The 11,515-nt window shown below is 41.1% G+C and overlaps 1 long non-coding RNA gene across 5 annotated transcripts in view; it reads left to right on the forward strand.

The window, feature by feature from the left end:
- Positions 1 to 11,515, forward strand: part of LOC109383148 (uncharacterized) — a 38,245-nt gene that overhangs the window by 24,105 nt on the left and 2,625 nt on the right. For 2 of the 5 annotated variants that reach the window (XR_002124083.1, XR_002124082.1), the window contains exon 3: positions 3,823 to 4,423. This is a non-coding gene — a long non-coding RNA (uncharacterized LOC109383148). Of the gene's footprint in view, positions 1 to 3,822; positions 4,424 to 7,245; positions 11,404 to 11,515 lie in introns of those variants that run through there. The other 3 variants (XR_002124086.1, XR_002124084.1, XR_002124087.1) reach the window with 3 other exon arrangements.

Genomic DNA, 11,515 nt, shown 5'->3' on the forward strand with positions numbered 1-11,515 from the left:
TGCTGGCTACACACGGTAGCTTATGGCAACCCACTGCAGCAGGGGTTGCAGCCTACGCCATCGCTGGTGACTCATGGCAGCCCAGCTCCAGGTTGAGCTGTTGTTCAGCATCTTAGCTGTAGAGGGCAGCGTCACTGGCCCTCATATGTGGGATCCGAACCGGGGCCCTCTGGTGTCCCAAGCCAGCTCTTAACCAATGCGCTACTTGGCTGGCCCGGGAAGCATTCTTTACTAATTCATGATATTACTTTCTGTCATAGGCTGACTAATGGTTCCCCAAACATATCCACATCCTAATTCCCAGAACCTGTGAATATGTTACATTATATGGCAAAAAGAACTATGCAGATGTGATTAAGTTAAGGATCCTGAGGTGGGGAGGTTATCCTGGGTTATTTGGTTGGCCTGGTATGATCACGAGGGTCCTTATAAGAGAGCCAGAGGAGGAGTCAGAGGCACACAAGAAGGTGATGTGGTGACAGAAGCAAAGATGGGAGTGATGAGCCTTGGAGATGGAGGAAGGAGCCACAAGTCAAGAAATACAGGTCCGGGGGTGACCAGTTAGCTCAGATGCTTAGAGCACTATGCTGATAACACCAAGGTTGCCGGTTCAATCCGTGCATGGGCCGCTGTACGCTGCGCCCTCCTTAAAAGTACTATGCCATTGTAGCATGAAAGCAATGTATAACCAATGACCATGGCTATTCCCTAACAAAACTTAAAAAAAAAAAAAACAGGTGTGCGGGAGACCAGCTCCCACAGGTCCAGGGGTTCCCTCAGGTGGAAACGGAGTAAGTGAGGAAAAAGAAGAAAGACGCGTGGAGACACAGGAGTGCAAGAAGAAGTGTCTCAGTTTATTTTTTACAGCCTGTCCTTTTTATACTGGACAGTTGACTATATTATTGAGCTGTTTTTTCCAGAGTTAAACTTTCACCCATTAGGAAGTTGTTTTTCTTATATGTTCTCTCCCAGGGTCTGTTTTTCTGAGAAGTTGTTTTGCTCAGAGTTTTACCTTCTCCTGATGTTTCTGATACAGCCTGATCTGTTCTATACTAATGACTAACTTATCCTAACTATGTTTCAATCTTTACCAAAGCTGAATTTCTGCCTTAGCGCCTAAAGGATGTTTACTATAACTACTTAGCAATTGTTTCAAGCACTACTGGGTAAATAGAGTCCTAACAATTATAAGGTGCATAACTTATCTATTACTAAGAAACTAACAGTAAAACAGAATTATCGTAATATGTCTAAAACTCACTTATTTGGTTAAAGTAAATAATCAATATAAGAAGGGGTGTCAGATCTTTATCCTACTGGGGGCATCCAAAGGAGAATTTAAATTTTGCAAGACATAACGCAGTGTCTGTTTCTCAGTCAGAGCTTCAGAATTTGTCACAATAGCAGTGTGCTTGGCCATGTCAGACACTGAGGTGCAGCCGGCTCCCAACACAGGTGACCACTAGAAGCTAAAAAAGGCAAGAAAACAGATTGTCCCTCAGAGCATCCAGAAGGAACCAGCCCTGTCAACACCTTGACTTTAGCTCAATGAAATGGATTTTGGACTCCTGGCCTCCAGAACTATTAGAAAATAAATTTGCATTGTTTTAAGTAACTATGTTTATGGTAATTTGTTACAGTGGCAACAGGAAATGCATTCATCTTTCATGTGAAGGAAGTTGATTTAGTATATTTCCTGTGTTCTTGGAGGCGGTGATTTATCTGATTGGTAAATTTGAAATAATAAACTGGGCATGATGGGCTTGGTTTCATATTCTTCCTCTTTGGGAGCCAGTCAGCCCCAGAAAGCACAAGTTCTACTTCTTGTAGGGTAGGATGCTACCCATGTGATGAGACGTGCCCCAGTCAGTGCTGCAGGGCCTGGTTGGTTGCGTTTATACAATTGCGTGGCTCAGTATCAGAAAGTTCACTTGACTTTCATGCTAAGCTAATCCCCCAGTGGCTTTTATCAGAATAAGTTCATACTTTGGCCTCCACTGACCACTTCTTTGTTTTATATCTCTCTTTGTACATAACTCAAGCATGGTGAAAGGGTGCATTTGAAGACACAGTAGTTCCCCCTTATCTGTGGTTTCACTTTCATGGTTTCAGTTACCTGCAGTGAGCCTCAGTCCAAAAAATATTAAATAGAAAATTCCAAAATAACAATTCTTTTTCATAACAAACAAACAAAAAGTTTTAAACTATGTGTCGTTCTGAGTTGCACGGTGAAATCTGGTGAAATCTTGAGCCATCCCACTCTTTGTGCTGTCTGGGATGTGAATCACTCCTTTGTCTAGCGTGTCCACTACCCATCCATTGGTTACTTAGTATCAGACTGACTGTCGTGGTGTCCCAGTGTTTGTGTTTAAGTAACCCTTATTAATGCCACATTCACGTAGCTTTTATTACAATATATTGTTATAATTATTCTATCTATTGTTATCATTGTTAATCTCTTATTGTGTCTATTTTATAAATTAAACTTTACCATAGGTATGTATGTATAGGAAAAAACATAGTATATATCGGGTTCAGTACTATCCGTGGTTTCAGGCATCCACTGGGGGTCTTGGAACGTATCCTCTGTGGATATGGGGGGCTACTATAGTCAAGGAAAAAGTAATTCCCATCCTATTCAAGCCATTCCAGAGCACAGAATAAAATGGAAAGCTGTGTGCTTCCTTTCATATGCCTGGCTACACTCTGTTACCAAGGACTAGGACAGCACAAGAAAAAAAACAGGCCCAAACCCACATAGGAGCAGAGAAGAATCGATCAATCACTCAATAAGTAAATTATATTAGACATTCTGAAAGAATAATGCATCATGACCAATTAAAATTTATCTTAGAATGCAATAAGAGTCCAAAATAAAATGATTTTGTATTTACTACATTAACAGATTCATTCAACAAACGTTTATTGAGCTCCTATTACATGCCAGGTACTCTTCTGGGAGATGGGAGAACAGCAGTAAACCAATAACTTTTTAAAAAAGTTTAAATCAACTTTATTTACAAAACATTATCATAAGAATCATGGTTCTGTAAATTTTCCATTGAGTAAAAATATAACCACCTAAGTGATAGCAATTTCCTAAACTAAAAATGAGCAACAATTCAAAATTAATTTTGCAAAGAGATTAAAAAAAAATCTCTTGTTCAGTAGCAGGTTTGATTGAAAGCTGAATCAACCCTGAAGAAAACCACCATGTCAAGATATAGGGATGGTGGAGTGAAAAGTACATGGGAAAATAAAAGGAGGCAAACATTTTGGTGGATAGATATTTCTCTTTGCTGCTAAAGGATGCAGTAGGCCAGGGAAAAATTCTTCGGTGGGAAGGATTCTAGGGTGGTCCATACATGCTTTCTGGAGAAAGGCAGGAGAGAGAAGAGGCCCCCTTGGGTCCACCAACAAAGGACCGTGTCCTGGAGAATGAGACATTTGATGTTAATTTTATGTGTCACCTTGGCTAGGCTATGGTGCCCAGTTGTTTGCTCCAACACTGGTCTAAATGTTGCTATGAAGATATTTTTTAAAATGTGATCTACATTTAAATCAATAGACTGAGTAAAGCAGATCATTCTCCATAATGTAGGTGGGTCTCATTCAATCAGTTGAAAGCCTTGAAAACACAGACAAGCTTTCCAAAGAAGTGTCTACCCCTGTCTGAATTTCCAGCCTGCAAATTGCACTCAAAATTGCAACATCAACTCTTCCCTGAATTTTAGGCTGCCAGCCTGCTTTACAAATTTCAGATCTGCCAGCCTTACAGTTGTATGAGCCAATTCTTTAAAAGAAATCTTTCTCTGTTTATAGGTCCTGTTTCTCTGGATAATCCTAACTAATACAAGGCAGAAGAAGAAAGTCTGAGAGCGAAGAGGAGACTCTGAGTGAAGAAATGTGAAAACTCAGATGGAGCTGACCCCATGGTGAAGAGCTATCCTGTAGAATATGATGCCAGCTGAACAAGTCTGAGTGAGTGCGTGGATTTTGATTTCCTAACTAATACAAGGCAGAAGAAGAAAGTCTGAGAGCGAAGAGGAGACTCTGAGTGAAGAAATGTGAAAACTCAGATGGAGCTGACCCCATGGTGAAGAGCTATCCTGTAGAATATGATGCCAGCTGAACAAGTCTGAGTGAGTGCGTGAATTTTGATTTCTGTTCTAGAGCTTTCCCCCTTCTTATAATGCCAGCAATCAATTGTCTGTTTTTCAGTTCTTTTCTATCAAATCTGTTTTATCACAGAATACAGGATGGGACCTGTATGGCTTCTCATGAGTAGCCTCCAGATTTGCTGCTCCCCGTGACTCTTTATGAAGGCTGGCATCTTTTCAGGATAACTCTGGACTTTCTTAATTTCTTAATGTGATTAATCTTTTTTTTTTTTAAGATTTTATTGGGGAACTGGAGGGAGGGAATCGGGAAAGGGGAACAGACAGGTAGACAAATTGCTGTTTTTGTTCTTCAGTCTAGTTGTGGAGGACGTCACTTCACTGGCCCATGTTGGTAAGATCATTGTGCTCTTCCCGGGTGAGGCAATCGGTCACCGGTCATTGGTTGGCTGCTCACAGTGGCTCCTGGCAGCTCACACCGGCTGCTGGCCACTCACACCGGCTGCTGGCCGCTCACATAGCACATGGCAGCCCACTGCAGCCCCGCTGCAGCCTATGCTGTCGCCGGTGACACAGCAGCCCAGCTCCAGGTGGAGCTGTTGTTCATCATCTTAGCTGTAGAGGGTGAGCATCACTGGCCTTCAATGTGGGATCCGAACCGCAGCCCTGCTGCTCAGAGCTGGCGCTCCCAAGCAAGCTTTTAACCAGCTGAGCCACTCGGCTGGCCCTGTGGTTAATCTTTTTAACAATGTTTGCATTTTCCTTCAATTAGTTTTATTAAATCACATAGTGAGCCCCCCCCTTCCTCTACACTTGTTTTCTATATAATTTTTGGTATTTTTTTTATTGTGGTAAGGTACACATTACATAAAATTTAGCATTTTACCCATTTTTAAGTGTACAGTTCAGTGGCGTTAGTATATTAACAATGTTGCACAGTGTTTTATAAGCCTGACTTCACCTCTGATACCTAATGAGGACAAGGACAGCACACAAAAAAGAATAAGAAAATTTGTAGAGCGGGCTGGCAGGCTAGAAATTCAGGGAAAAGTTGATGTTGCGATTTTGAGTATGAAATTGGCAGGCTGGAAACTCAGGCAGGAGTGGACATGGCAATCTTGAGGCAGATTTGCTTATTCTTTGGAAAAATTCAGTCTTTAATTTTAAGGTCTTCAACTGACTGGACAAGACCCACCCACATTATGGAGAATAATCTGCTTTACTCAGAGTCTATTGACTGAAATGTAAACCACATTTATCCATTTCCATAACTTTTTCATCATCCCAAACAGGAGCTCTGTACCCATTAAAAAAAAGCTCCCTGTTTCTTCCTCCCAATAGCCCCTGGTCACCACTATTCTGCTTTCTTTCTATGAATTTGCCTAGTTTAGGCTTCCTATAAGAGGAAATCATACAGCATTTGCCTTTCTACAGTTGCTTTTTTTTTTTTAAGATTTTATTGGGGAATTGGGGGAGGGGAAGAGCATTGGGGGATCGGGGAAGGGGAACAGACAAGTTGCTGTCCTTTTGTTCTTCAGTCTAGTTGTGGAGGACATTGCTTCACTGGCCCATGTTGGTATTATCATTGCGCTCTTCCCGGCTGAGGCAGTCACTTGCAAGCCATTGGACGGCAGTTCTCGGCGGCTCATGGTGGCTCACGAAAGTGCACACCAGCTGCCGGCCAGCCCCACTGCAGCCTACGCCATCACTGGCGACTCACGGCATTCCGGCTTGTGGTCAAGCTGTTGTTCACCATCTTAGCTGTAGAGGGTGCAGTGTCACTGGCCTTCATGTGGGATCCAAACCGGGGCCCTACTGCTCAGAGCTGGCGTCCCAAGCCAACTCCTAACCAACGTGCCACTCAGCCAGACCCTACTGTTGCTTTTTAACTGAGTAAAAACTTCTCCAAAACAAGATAACTATTAAAAAAAATTCAGTAAATTGTTGCTCACACCATCATCTCCAAGGAAATTCAAAGAGATTGGAGCCTGAGCTCCTATATCCAGGCAATAAGGCCACAGTTTTGTAAGCTTCTACAGGAGAGGCCTGAAGCTCGGTTTTGAGGCAATCTGCAGCCCCTTGGTGGAGCCCATGTCTTCTGCAGACCTGACTCTGGTGTCCCTTGGCCCACTGAACCGTAATAGACTTCCCAGAGCACTCCCCCGCATTCAGCCAAGCCAAACCTGCACTGCCATCTGGCACAGCCTATCGGTCGGGCGGGCCCAGGGCTCAGAGAGGCACACTGAAGACTTAGCCCTGGGCTCCTGCTTCTCACCCACGCTTTCAACATGAATGATTTATTTCACTTCACTTTGTACTGAAAAATAAAGCACAAATTAGAATACTGCACAAAACAAATTATTGTTATGAGAACATATTTGTAACCACCACCCAGGTCAAGAGCTAGAACCTTGTCGGCCACCTCAGAAGCCCCTGTATGTGTCCCATCCCCATCTCAACAATCTTCCTTCCCCAAAAGTAACCTCTCTCTTGACCTTCTTGAACCACTTTATTGAGATGTGATTCATATACCATACAAATCACTGATTTCAAGAGTATAATTTAATGGTTTTAGTATATTCGCAGAGTTGTGCGAACATCTCCTGCCTTTCATAGCTCTTCCTTACTCCCAGTGGTAAAGTGCGCATAGGAAATGTAGGATAAATGCTTGTTCTGTCCTTTTATTTGCCAGTTTTCAGGACATTGAATCAGTTTCCTTCTATCCTCCAAAAGTGACTAGTTAGTTGGGGAGTACGGGGGTGGGGTTGTTTTTTGGATTGTTAAAAAACCATTATGAACTCATGGTTTTAAATATGTTTGATGGGTTTCAACTCATTGCAATTATTGTACTTGATGAAGCTCTAATTGTCCTGTCTGGGCCAGCATGGCCTCCTGGGTCCCTTTGACACAACTCTAGTTGTCTTTGATAGCTTCCTTGCTAGCTGGTGTGATGAGATGTTATAAAGCATATCACAGCCTGTAGCAATTTAAACAATGTGATATTGATGGAGGAATGGGCAAGTAAATTAATAGAAGTATGGGGACTTAGTAAGTCATAAAGTTATGCGGGAGACATCTGTTTTGTTTTGTTGTTTTGCTTGTCAGCATTTATTGTGCTTTCTAATAGGAATAGTTTTCCAGAATTTATTTTGGATACCACTCCTCATTCGTCCAGCCTTATTAAAGTGTGTTGAGAGGAACCGACCACATCATCAGCTCCGGTTGCTGCCTTGATTGACTTAAGCCGATCAGCATATCCAGTCACCCTGTCCACAGTGACTGCTTTAGAGACGGACATGACCAGAGTCCATGAAAGACAAGAAGGTGGGGCTTCTGGGAAAGATGTTGGGAGAGTCGGCCTTCCCTTTGGAAGAAGATACCAAATTTCTACTTCTTACCATTCACAAATATTAATTGAAGTGGTATTAAGAACCTATTGTTGTTCTTAGAAGATACAGAAAAGCACAAAGCCATATTGATAGTTTGATAATTTGGTTACATGATGTTAGCACCACAAAACACGGTGAGTAAAATTAAAGCAAACTGAATGGAAGGAAATATTTGCTACATACATAACAAGAATTAGTATCCATGTCATAGTAAACCTTCTATATGCGGAGAAGAAAAAAGGCAACATGATAGAAGTTTGAGCAAAAGATATGAGCAAAGAATCCACATAGGAGGACATAGGCACATAAAGGGCAACCCCTCCCGCCCCAAATCACTGTAAGCATCTGAAAAGTGCTCGACTTCACTATTAATCAAGGAAGTGCATTTTAAAACTGCAGCAGAGTATTCCATAGTATGGATATACTAAAGTTTAATCATTTCCCTATTGATGGAAATCTAGATTATTTATTATACACAGTGCTCAATGAATGTCTCTGTCTTGCCTCCTTGAACCTGCCTACACTTCTAGATATTCAACTCTGTAAATTTAAACCCAGAACGTGATAGCCGACATCTTGGTTTCTGGACCCCAAAGAGAAGTTGCATAGCACATGGATGTACTCTGAAACTTACCATCGGAATGTTTTTTGGATTTTTTTTGCTTAATCATGTGCTTAATCTAATACACTTGGGGACTACTGGAACTTTTTCTGGTCAGATTAGTTCAAACAGTCAGAAATTGTTCTCTTTCCTTGAAATAAAGCTGATTGAAGGATTACATTGCCTGAATAGCTGTAGGATTCAGAAACTCCTTTATAAAGACTTACTGTAGTTTTAAGTTCAAAAAAATCCACGATTTCTTTGGATTAATGGTCTAACATGCATATTTTACTAGAGCTTTGCTTTTTTTTTTTTTTTTAAACTACAGCCTTACTTAGCTATAGCTTGTTTGTTACTCATTAGATGTAAGTATATCCCAGGGAGACGAAATTGTTGACTCTCTGCCCAGGAGGGAGAGAAAATATTTATCAAATTCAAAATATGTATGCCTTTTGTTCCAGCAATTCCAATTTTAGGACTCTCTCCTACAGAAATACCAAATGTATACACACATACACACACATACCCGATGCAAGGATGTTCGGTGCACCATTGTTTGTAATAAACAATTCAATCGAAAATGTGATAAATGTCCATCAATAAAGGAATGGATAAATCAGTTGAGACCTGTCAATACGTTGAGTGACAGCTACAAGTTCATCACCTTGGGAAAATGTCTGTATAAGAGAGGGTCTCGGCAGGAAAAAAGAACTCATCCCAGCTGTTTCAAGTGAAGAGATTTTAAGAAAAAGTTTACTTACAAGAGGTTGAGCAGTGTTAAATCAACAAAGAAGAGATGGGGAAGTAGCAACCAATCAGCAATAGAGAAAAGCTATTACCATCCATAGAGTGTAAGGTACCAGGGAGAGAACATATACAACTGGAGCCCAGTGAAACTTGGAACCATGGAGTCAGGGCCACCCAGTGGAACTATAGCCAAAGAGGGACATGGTTACTGCCAAAGGCGGAGCTGAAGTGGGGGAAAGCAGGGAAGGAATACTCTGACTTCTTTCCTCTCATGCTTCCATCTCTTGCTGGTGCCTCCCATTGGCTGAACCCAATCCCAAGCCTCCGGCAAGGGAGCCCGAGTGAAGCAGTCCATAGGAGTAAGCCTGCTGGGCCACACAGCAGGCCAGAGAGGAAGCGCAAAAAATGATCCATGGGGATAGAACCACAGACTCGAGATTCAAGCCCCATGTTTTCATTCTATACACAGCGGTCTACCTTATAGAAACTGCTTTCCCTTTTTTTTCAAAAGTTGTTTAAACTTTTTTCTTTTTTTTTTTAGCATAGAAAGTAAAGGCAGAAATAAATTTTCAAGTGCTCAATTTTTAAGGAAAAAGGTAGATTACAAAAGTTATTTTCTCACCTAATTCAAAAGCAAGTAGAGTTGAAAACCTAATAAAGAAACCATTTGGTAAAAAAAGAAAAACAACAAATACCTAGGACAATAACAATGAACTTTCAGGGTGTTGGAAGATACACCCTTGCTTTACTATTAATGTTTAATGTAAAATGATTGAATTCTTTTATTCAAAATAGGCTTTAAGCAAGGTTAAAAAAGAAAGAAAAAAGAAAGACAGCAAGCCAATATTCAACATTCTGTTGCCTGTAAGAGACACACTAAAAATGAAACTATTCAAGTTGTCTAAAAGTTGAGGGAGGGCTTAAGATTTATTATGGCTCTGTGCATACAAAACAAGCAGATGTTATAATCCAGGTTGCAGTGATTGTTGTATATGTCTGAAAACTTGAGAGATAATGACTAAGCCTGCGAAGGGGAGAGACAAAGGTGATAGTTTCCCGGTGTGCTGGTAGATGAAAGAATCTTCATGGCTACTGGAGGGGTGTGGACTCAGCTGCAGTCTTTCTGGCACCAGAGGAAAAGACATGTGATAAAGAAGATATGCTATAATAAGGCCCATGGGGCAAACGCTGCTGTATTAATGATGTGATGTATGTTTCACCCACATCATCCCAGGTGTTCTGGTGTGCAGGTGTGCACACCTGTGGAGGAGGAAGCGGAACAAACTTAAACTGACTTCGGTTGATCACTTTAGGGAGATTGAGGCAGTTGAAGAGCTACCAGTGTCAGCTTTGTCCAAAAGAATAAGCAAGTAAGATTATATTTTTTTTCTAGAAAAAGGAAAATGATGATAAATTCTCCCTTTAAAAATAAAAATCCCATTATGAAGCAGTGATTTTCAAAATCATATCCTATTGAATTAAAAACAGGTAAATTGATCAGTGAAACAGAATAACATTTCTAGAAGTAGATGTAAACAATGGTAACAAGTCAATATGACAAAGATGACAACAAATCTATAAAAAAACATATTGCTATTTTATAAAAGTGATCAATGTGGAGAAGAATTAGCTAAACTCCCACCATGTACTATAATAAACTTCAGGTGGATCAAATTAGATTGAAAGGCTTATTGTGGATGTTTTCTTTTCCTTTTTCTTTTTTTCCCCCTGAGCATCAGTTTTCCTCTTCCTAATATGGCACTCCCACCATAATTTCCTAATGTGAAATTTCTTCTTCCTGACTCTATGTTCTGTTCCCATCTTTCATTTGGAAGCTGAAGGTGATTCACACCCTTCTTTTCTTTATCCAGTACAGTCAGGGGATGGGCACTTGACCTAGAACTTTGGTTCTTCAGCTGATGCAAGGATAAGAAAGAACAGTGGTTGGTCACTGGAATCCAAACAGGCTCTTCCACCTACAAAACAGCTGTTATCCTATCTTTGGTTCCCCAGAATTCCTTGCTCCTTTTCCATTCTCAAGCATGTTCCCCCAGACTCATACCCATAGTTTGCTTATACTGGCCAGAGTGAGATTCTTTCTAGATATGGAAGCTCCAAAGAAATAACTGAGGAGGAAGAGAGTGTATGAGATGGTTGATGGTTTCACAGTTCATCTTGGTATATCTCCCCTCTAAGGAAAGCATTCTGGTAGATGGTCTGACGATTTGCATTTCTTCTTGTTGCTCGCCCATGAGAGGAGTATAGTTTTCTATCCCACTGATGTTGGCTTGTCCACGTGACTTGATGGACCAATAGAATGTAAGTAGATGTGATGGGTACCATGTCTAAGCAGAAGCTTTAAGTATGATTTGCCAATTTTGCTTCCAAAATATGTATTTTACTTTATCGACTTCATTTTTCTACCAAACTACCAGCACTGTCCTAATCCGTGATAATCTCGTTCATTTACTTCAATATCCTAATAACTCTTCTGGCTTTTAGCTGTGTACCTTGAAAATCCATCCTTCAGGGCCGGCCGAGTGGCACAATGGTTAAGAACTGGCTTGGGAACGCCAGAGGGCCCCGGTTCGGATCCCACATATGAGGGCCAGTGACACTGCCCTCCACAGCTAAGATGCTGAACAACACCTCAACCTGGA

Source organism: Hipposideros armiger, unplaced genomic scaffold (assembly GCF_001890085.2).
Source record: "Hipposideros armiger isolate ML-2016 unplaced genomic scaffold, ASM189008v1 scaffold_76, whole genome shotgun sequence".
Taxonomy (NCBI): Eukaryota; Metazoa; Chordata; class Mammalia; order Chiroptera; family Hipposideridae; genus Hipposideros; species Hipposideros armiger.